The sequence below is a fragment of the Ursus maritimus genome, assembly GCF_017311325.1.
Source record: "Ursus maritimus isolate PB19 chromosome X unlocalized genomic scaffold, ASM1731132v1 scaffold_X1, whole genome shotgun sequence".
In the NCBI taxonomy this organism is placed as follows: Eukaryota; Metazoa; Chordata; class Mammalia; order Carnivora; family Ursidae; genus Ursus; species Ursus maritimus.
The window spans coordinates 91,124,121-91,133,542 of record NW_024423319.1 but is presented as its reverse complement, the minus strand read 5'-3'; the positions used below and the strand labels follow the sequence as shown (position 1 = coordinate 91,133,542).

The following is a 9,422-nucleotide window of genomic DNA, read 5'->3' as shown; positions in this document are numbered from 1 at the left end:
CCGCTCCGGCTCTCGAGCCTGAATTTCGGCATCCACTTCCCTGCAGCCAAAACTCTGATCCTATGATTCATGCCTGACTGTTTCCTTGTCCCCCAGTCCCAGCTCCACACCCCGGTGCCCCAGTTCCCATGTCTCAGCTTCCCACACGGGCCCTGTTCCCTTCCCTCTGTGCATTCGGCGCGATGCTTGGCGCCAGGTAGGTACTCGGGGAGGGGGCGTTGGTTGCGCCGGTCTCTGCTCCATGGCTGAGTACGAGGATCGATACCGTGACCCCTACCTGGAACCAAAGCCCCGGCAGTGACAGGAGACCGCTCTGCACCGCTGGGCCCCTGGTGGCATATCCTGTTTTCTTAGACTCGCACCCCCAACCTGCCAGGGCTTCCTCAGCCCTGTGCTCTGCGTCAGCCACGTTGTCCCAATTCCTGGGTGTTCGCCGCGATGGGGACCAGAAGTGGCCGCAACTCCTGGGGCCAGAGTCATCTTCCGGGATAACTGTCCTCTAGCTGCACCTGCAGGTGGGCCGGCACCCCCAGAATCGGCCCGGTCCCACGGGTGGTCTGCAGCCCTCTTCTGTTCGCTGCCGGAGCTCCCGCTGCAGCAGGCACCTCAGACCGCCCTGGCCGCGCCAGACTCATCGCTTCCCCAGAAGCGAAAACCGAGATGCCTCTGACTTGGAGTCCAGTTCCAAATTCAGAAACTCTTGTCCACCCGGTCAGACCCTGGCTGATTCTGGAACCCCTGAGTTTATAGATGAAGTTCACACTACAGTCGTTCTCGGGGCCTTACCACATATGTCTGTTTAAACTCACTGTTAATTTGTTTCATCACCCACTCGAGGTGCCAGGGGTACGAAAATTAGCAAGGCACGTCGGCTGTCTCCTGATGCAGAAGGCGGATGCGTAAGCAAATCGCTATTATACGAGGTTATAAACGCTAAACTATAAGTATCATTAAAATGCTGTGGGAATGTCAATAAAGGAGGAATTAATCCGATGGGGAAGGGTCAAAGAAAGCTTCAAAATGGAGATCATGTCTGAGCTAAGCTTGAAGGGTGGGTAGCAACATTACAGCTGGAGAAAGGAGAAAGGGCGTTTGACTTTGTGTTTGCTTCCATTTGCAGCTGAGGCTGGGGGGGTGGGGGTGGGGGGGTGGGGGGCTCCACCAGCCACACCTCTGCCTCTGCGAACCCTACTGCCTCAGTGCCACGCAGTTCTCCGTTTGCTTTTCCCCCTCCTCCTTCCACCCATCAAGCCGCCAGTTCCATCCCCTTGCCGCGGCCCCCTCTGGAAGATGTGCAAGTGGTGTCCTTAAACGTTCTTTTGGTTTGGTGTCAGACCGGGTCGTTTTAGGCATATGTGGTTTTAATTTACATAAAAGGTTTCACGCTGTGTCCTTTCCCTTCCACTGTGTACTCCACACCCTCTGTAAAGATCCGTGCCTTTGCTCCCTGAGCATTCAGTGCTTCCTTCTCGCTGCACCAGAGTGTTCCGTGGTACGCACACCCCTCATTTTTCCACCATCTCCCTCAATAGTGGACACCCGGGGTGCTGCACAGCGCTCCCGTTCCGTCAAGAACATACGCCCTCTCACAGACCCCTGCGGGAATTGTCCTCGGGGGGCTTGCTTGGTGACGGGCCATCCGCGTGCTTAGTTTTCCAGTGTGTTGCCAAATTGCTTTCAGGACGCGCGCCGGCGGCGGGAACTTACCGAGCACGAAGCTTGTGCCAGGCGCCCACGGGGGATTTAGCTGGGAGGAAGTCCTTGCTTTCAGGGAGCAGAGAGTCGAATGTGGGTGACAGCAACGAGCTGAGAAGTGCACGACGAAATACCACGGAGCAAGAAGTGCCATGAAGAAAATGCGGGGCGCCTGGGTGGCGCAGTCCATGAAGTGGCTGTCTCTGTCTCAGGTCATGATCCTGGGGTCCTGGGATCGAGCCCCGCATTGGGCTCCTTGCTTGTGCGCCCCGGCCTCAAACAAATAACATCTTTAAAAAGAAAAAGGAAAGAAAAGAAAATGAAGCAGGGTAGGGGCCAGAGAGGGCCAGGGAATGCTATGTTAGGTAAGGTCACCAGAAAAGGCCTCTCTGAGGCTGTTCCACGTGAGGTCTGAAAGAAGTGAGGGAGTGAGGGGCGCCTGGGTGGCTTAGTCGGTGAAGTGCCCGCCTTCGGCTCAGGTCATGATCCCGGAATCCAGGGATCAAACCCCGCGTCGGGCTCAGTGGAGAGTCTGCTTCTGCCTCTCCCTCTGCCCCTCCCCCTGCTCCAGCTCTCTTGTAAGCTCTCTTTCTCTCAAATAAATAAATTTTAAAAATAAACAAATTGGACGATAATGCTAGCAAAAATGCTTGGCATTGTGCTCAATTTTGACAAGCTGTTGTTATTATGACTGTGCCATGGTTAGATTGGAGGCTTGGAAAGGCCCCTTCCGTGGCAGAGGGAAGAAAGATGGGGGGTAGGGGGAGGATTGGAAAACCAGGCAGAGGGGTAGGTGCCTGGGTTGGGATAGCGGCAGTGGGGTTTCAGTTGAAAGTTTAGACAGTCCTAGCTAACTTTAATTTCTCTCTCTCTCTCTTTTTTTTTTTTCTTCACAAGTGTTTTCTGAACAACTCTCGGGATCCGGTTTTCGAGCCAGCAAATGAACTGGCGCTCGTCATCCATCTTCATCACCATTAGGAGGTGCACCCAGAGGACGGTCCTTACAGAAGAGGGAGCTCCTTCCAGGACGGGGAAGGCCTGCAGACAGTAAGCTGGACAAAAGCGCATCCTTTGCTTCTCGGGAGCTTAAAGAGAACAGCATCTTGGCAGGGGTGTTCCAGCTAAATGCCCAAACAATCAGCTAATTACTTGGGTCTGAGCACAGCTGAACAAATCCACCTTCCCGAGTCACTGCCAGAGGTTTGAGCAACTTCATTCTGGCTGGATTTCAGCACCACACACCAAGAACCAGATGACTGGGCCAGGAAGGGCATTTCTCACCTACCTGCTTCATCTGGTTAAAAACAAAAAACAAACAAAACAAAACAAAACAAAAAAAACCCTCCAGTGCAATCAGTTTCCCTATGTACAGATTTGGGGAGGGCTAGACCCAATACGAAGGGTATTCAGCCCCCCCCCCTAGAAATCAGAACTGTGCAATTATAACCAGAAATGAGAGACGGCTTTTCATCGGGTTGGCAAACATTAAAAAGATAGAAGAATCAACAATATGTAGACTTGGGGAGAGTGGGGGGAAATGGGCACTGTCGTATGCTCTCGGTGGGAGTTTTAATTGGCAAGGACATTTTGGAGGGCAATTTGGCAGCTTCTAGCAACATTTAAATGGTCATCGTCTTTGGCCCAACAAAGTCCTCTTCCAAGCCAGCCTGAGAAATGCTATCTTGTAGATGTATTTGCATGTGTACCCAGATACGTGTGTGTGTGTGTGTGTGTGTGCCGGTACATAGATAGATGGATAGAGTGAACACTGCAATTGATCTAAATGCCCATCCATAGGGGAGTCGTTAAATAAAAAAATAAATCGCGGCGTGCCTCTACAATGGGGCCTTTGATGGATGCACTGACAGGGAAAGATGTTCATCTGTGCTCATGAAGTAAAAGCGAACTCTAGATGATAGGTAGGATAGAATCTCATTCGTATAAAAAAAGAAATCTATATTTGTTCGTTTCTGTGGGTAACTACTTCTCTACGGGGTCTGAGAGGACACACTTGGACTGTTCACTCCAACCACTCCCCGGGGGAGGGCCGTGGGAAGAGGAAAGGGTGGTCTGGAAGGTTTTTCTCCATGTACTTCTAAGTTAGCGTTCATGTATGACATGTGCCTTTAAAGGTGATTTTATCAGAAACACAGAAAACGGGGGACCGCCTGGCATTTGTATTGAAAATGCTTCCTCTTCCTCCTCTCCCACCGCCCATCCCGATAATCACTTTCAAACCCCTGAGCCTTTTCTCTTCCTTGGCGCGTGACAAACCCTGAATCCTAAGCATGCTCTTCTTGCGCTGGTAGCTCTGTCAGCTGTTAATTATTCATGCTAATGGAAGGGGCTGGAGGCACAGATAATGCAAAATCAAGAGGAGTAAATCTTTCAGAGTCTCTGTCTACTCCCCCCCCCCCCCGATCCCCTGGGAACACCTTGCATACTGTAGGTATTTACTCAGCAATAAATATTGATTGATATGGATTGATATTTGTCTCTGCAATTTCAAACCCCCTCCCATCCTCGGATGTGTGGATACACACCCCTGGACAGTGCCCTCGTCACAGCTTTCCTGACCTGGCCTTTCACGCCAGGTGGGGCTCTGACACCGGCAGGGGCTTCCCACGGAGGACCCCTTGCATACTGTAGGTATTTACTCAGCAATAAATATTGATTGATATGGATTGATATTTGTCTCTGCAATTTCAAACCCCCTCCCATCCTCGGATGTGTGGATACACACCCCTGGACAGTGCCCTCGTCACAGCTTTCCTGACCTGGCCTTTCACGCCAGGTGGGGCTCTGACACCGGCAGGGGCTTCCCACGGAGGACCGGCCAGCCCCAGGCATTAGCCACCAGGGGGGATATTCTGTTCCTGGCTAGACGGAGATGACAGGTGTCCTTGCTGTTACTTGGTTGTGTTTTTTTTTTTTTTTTTGCACACACTGGTTACTATGTTAACTGGTGGCCCCGCCTCTCTAATGGGTTTTCATCCAGCTTGTGCTCAACACAGACAAATGAAAGCCAAGATTTCACATCCACTAGAATGGCTACAACTAAAAAAAACAAAAAAAACCCCAATAACCCCCAATACTGATGAGGATGAGAATAATTGGAAGTCTCGCTTTGCTGGTGGGAAGGTGAAATGGTACAACCAGTTTGGAAAACGGGCAGTTTCTTCCAATTACACATCTAACCCTATGACCCAGCAATTGCAGTCCCAGATGTTTACCCAAGAAAGACAAAAACACAGGTCCCCCGTAAGACTTGTACACAAACGCTCGTCGCAGCTTTACTTCTGATAGCCACGCATGAGAAGCCCCTCCGATGGGCATTGGCAGGCAAATGGGTGAACAAATTGCGGTACATTTGCACAATGGAAGATATTCAATGATAAAAAAGAGTAAACCAATGACACGTGCAACAGCATGGATGGGCGCTAAAAGCATTTTGTCGCGTAAGAGAAGCCAGGCACAGAAAACTATGTACCGTAGGATTCCATTTTGATGAAGTTCTAGAACCAGCAACAGTACTGTAGGGGGATAGATGTCAGAAAGGTGTTGTTTATGGGCATGGGGGGAATTGATTGGAAAGGGGCAGGAGAAGTCTGTCTGGGCTTATGGAACTGTTCTAGATCTTGACAAAACTCGTCCAACTGAACATGTAATAACTGTATAGTTTGCTCCGGCGGCCATAACGAAATGCCACAGACGGGGGGTGGGGTCTTTAAACAACAGCTCTGGAGGCTGCAAGTCCAAGGTCAAGGTGTCATCAGGGTTGGTTTCTTTGGAGGCTTCTCTCCTTGGCTCGCAGATAGCTGGCTTCCCACTGTGGCCCCACATTGTCTTCCTTCTGTCCACTGTGATGTGTGCCCTACTCTCCTCTTCTTATGAGGACAGCATCATATGGGATTAGGGCCACCCTAACAACCTCATTTTAAGTGAATTGCCTTTTGAAGGTACTTTGTCTTCAAATACACTCACATTCTGTGGTCCTGGGGGTTAGATCTTCAACATACAGGATGGAAGGAGGGATATCATTTAGCCCATAACAATAACTGTGTATTTTATTATATGGAAAATGTTCCTCAATAAAACAGAAATAAAAAACAGGAAAGTAAAATCCCCCCATTCCTGGAAGCAGAGGAGGCTGGGCACTGGCGAACAGTGACGCTGTCTGCTGTCCAGCGTTAAAAGCACAGTACGTGAGTTAACAATACCACAGGAGCCAACATTTATTGAATGGGGCCTTCTACGCGTATCCACTGATTTAATCTTTGCAAACATACTACGAAGTATAGGCACCATTATTATCCCCATTTTATTAATGAGGGAACTAAGGCACAGAGAGGCTAAGCAATTTACTCAAGGTCACACAGCTAGAAAGTAGCCAAGCCAGGATTGGAATCCACACAGATTGGGCCCAGAGCCTGGACCACCATCACACAGCTCTTTCCCCCCTGTCTAGAGAAAAGATCGCTAAGAGATGGGTCCTTGGGAAAGCAGATGTGTCCTGAAATCATGAGGTTCTCCTAAAGGAGAACAGAAGTACTCTGGGCTAAAGACTGAAGGAGGTCCCCGGGAGAAATGAGCCGATCACCGTGTTACTTAATGGAGTGCTCAGCACATAGTACCTTTTCAGTATTCGTTTTGAGTACACTTGACAGGTTTCTCTGCCTGCTACACGCAGGTCTACTTAACAGGGATTCTGGCCCCATCTAGAAGTAGGGAACCCCTAAGTGTGTGTGTGTGTTTGTGTGTGTGTGAATGTTTCATTGCCGTACAGCATACATATAGAAAAGGGCACAAATCCCCCCTCGTGTCCCCTTCCAGACATCACCCCTGCCACCAAGGGCACCTGTATCCTTATTTTAAGAGCCTGAATTGGTTTGGCCGTCTTGTATCGGTTTCCCAGAGCTGCCATAATGAAATCTCACAAACCGCAGACCAGGGGGCTAAAACCAATAGAAATGTATTGTCTCACCGTTCTGGAGGCTTGGAGTCCAACATCAAGGTGTTGGCAGGGCCATGATCCCTCTAAAACCTGGAGAAGAGGATCCCTCCTTGCCTCTTCCTAGCTTCTGGTGGTGACTGGCAGTTCTGCTATTTCTTGGCTTATAGATGTATCACTTCAGTCTCTGCTGCCGTTGTCACATGGCCTTCTCCCCTTCTGTATCTGTGTCTCTGTCTCTTCTACTCTTATAAGGACACCACTCCTACTGGATCGAGTGTCCTCCCTACTCCAGTATGACCTGGCCTTCGCCAGTTACCTCTGCAACCACCCTACTTCCAATAAGGTCACACTCCGAGGTACCAGGGGTTAGGACTCCAACATGTCTTTCTGAGGGGACACAATCCACCAGGTCACAACACCGTCCAGATGGAAAATGAGGTCATACAGGATGAGCTCCTGTGGCTGGCTTCTTCACTCGGTGCAGTCTGCAAGATTCGTTCCTGTTAGAATAGTTAGTAGTAGAATAGAATAGTAGCTATGGTTAGTCCCCTCTCGGTGCTGTATACAGTTCCAATCTTTTTTTAAGATTTTATTATTTTTTTTATTGGTCAGAGAGAGCGCAAGCACAGCAGGGGGAGTAGCAGGCAGAGGGAGAAGCGGGCAGAGGGAGAAGCTGACTCCCCGCTGAGCAGGGACCCCAGGATCATGACCTGAGCCGAAGGCAGCCACTTCACTGACTGAGCCACCCGGGTGTCCCTCCATCGTACTGTTGATGGGCATTTGGGCAGTTTCCTGTTTGATGCTAGTATGAATAGTGTTGCTACAGATACGCAAGTGTATGTACTCCGGCTAACTGACGCATGCCTTCCTGCTGGTATGGATGTGGGGGTCACGAAGCAGGCATCCGGTCAGCTCTCGTACATACTGGCAAACAGTATTCAAAGGGATTTGACCGACTTACCCTCCTACCAGCCGTGTCTGAGTATTCTGGTTTCTGCCCCTGTCGGCACTTGGCATTGTCCTTCTTTTTCATTTTGGCTCTTCTGATGGGTCGGTGATGACATCGTGCCGCGTTTTTAATTTGCTTCCTTTGGTTTTTTGCCCCAGCTTCCCAGCCCTCTCAGATCATCTTGGACACTTCCTGCTCTCTTCATCACCCATTACCACAACTGGCGTTTCGAAATCCCTTCCTTACAGTCGGATGTCTTGGTCTACAGGGAAACCAGTGTCTTTCCCCATTTATCATCCTCTTACAGAAGAATTTCTCTTGCAGCATCTTTGAACTGCCTCTGAACTCATGTTGCAAAAGAATCCATGCCTGTTTGTTGATTATTTGGGTTTTTTTTTTTAATGCCTTCAGAGCACAGCTGGAACAAACATGAGGTTGGAGAGCAAGACGCTCGCCATAACAAATTCGTAGAGTCTGTGGTGCATACAGATCTAGTCGTAACAAAGGATCCCCCAACTTCGCTCTATGGCTGTCTTTCTTATCGTATGATCGTTAAATGCACTTCATGGTGCGGTTCTGTGTCAGATCGCTAATGGAGATAAAGCGATTCCTGCACAGGGCGGCCGGGTGTGAGGAGGCAGCCATCCCCTGTTCAAAACGGCTACCAGGGGCTCCTTTCCTTCCTCCCGCCTGCACTCTGTAGCTAGACTGTAGCAAGTTTGCGTCTGTTGTGACTGTACAAGGAAGCAAAGCGGTATCCTGGAAAAGACAGGGCTGAGGGGAGAGGGGTCAGCCACCTTAACTCCAAGCCCCATCCTGCTGCTTGCTGGCGACGGGAGCTGGGCGGATGTGCACCCTTGAGGACAGGGGACACAGTGGGAGTGGAACGGGTCGGGGCCAGACACTAGACGCCAATGATGGAGCTCTTGTGCGTGCTGGGCTCGCTCCCTTTTTGCCTGGTCCAGTGTTCTGTGAAGTCTTTTAGAAGAGGCCAGTCTGTGTGGGGTACTGTCTGGACTTAGGTGGGAGATTTAAAGGGGAGCCACCCCTCTGGGGCCCTGAGTTAACACGGGTAAAGAGTGCTGGCTCCTCGGACCAGCTTCTCCGTCTTGAAGTGTCACCTCCTAGAACCTATAGAGAAGGAAGGGCCACCGCCTACCAGCTCTGTTTTGAACCTGAATTGTTTCCCAAACTGGCCTCAGGCGAGTCAGACTTTTGATGTTTGACATTTATCGACTGTCCCAGAGCATTTGGGTTGATAGAGATTATAAATAAATAGATCATAACCTGGCCCTATAAGGATTTTTTAAAAAATAAAGATTTATTTATTTATTTTAGAGAGCATGACTGGGGGGAGGGGCAGAGAGAGAGGGCGAGAGAGAATCTCAAGCAGACTCCCTGCTGAGCGTGGGGCCCTATGCAGGGGTGCAGGGCTGGATCCCATGACCATGAGATCATGACCTAAGCCAAAACCAAGAGTCGGACGTTTAACCGACTGAGACACTCAGGCGGTGTCTTATAACCCTGTTATAGATCAAGTGTTGCTCTATATGGGGGTGCCTAGAGGAATCTCTTCGGCACCCCGTTATACATCAAGTGCTGATCTATAGATCATTGGGGTGCCTAAGTGGTAGATCATCGGGGTGTCTAAGAGAATCGGGGTGCCTAAGAGATTTCTTATACACTCTTGTATAATGTAGTATTGATCTATGTAGGTGTGTATAAAATACTTCTTACTCACAGAGGGTAGAAAATATTTCTTATACACACATATCATAAAAGATTTCCTACCCACATATCATAGAAGATTTCTTTTTTTTTTTT

At 49.7% G+C, this 9,422-nt stretch overlaps 1 long non-coding RNA gene across 1 annotated transcript in view; it reads left to right on the top strand.

Annotated features, from left to right (window-relative positions):
* Nucleotides 1-803: 803 nt before the first annotated feature.
* The window catches only part of LOC103668237, a 17,888-nt gene continuing 9,269 nt past the window's right edge, over nucleotides 804-9,422 (top strand). Inside the window, exons 1-2 of the long non-coding RNA XR_569970.1 lie at nucleotides 804-899; nucleotides 2,593-2,742. This is a non-coding gene — a long non-coding RNA (uncharacterized LOC103668237). The remainder of the gene's footprint in view (nucleotides 900-2,592; nucleotides 2,743-9,422) is intronic.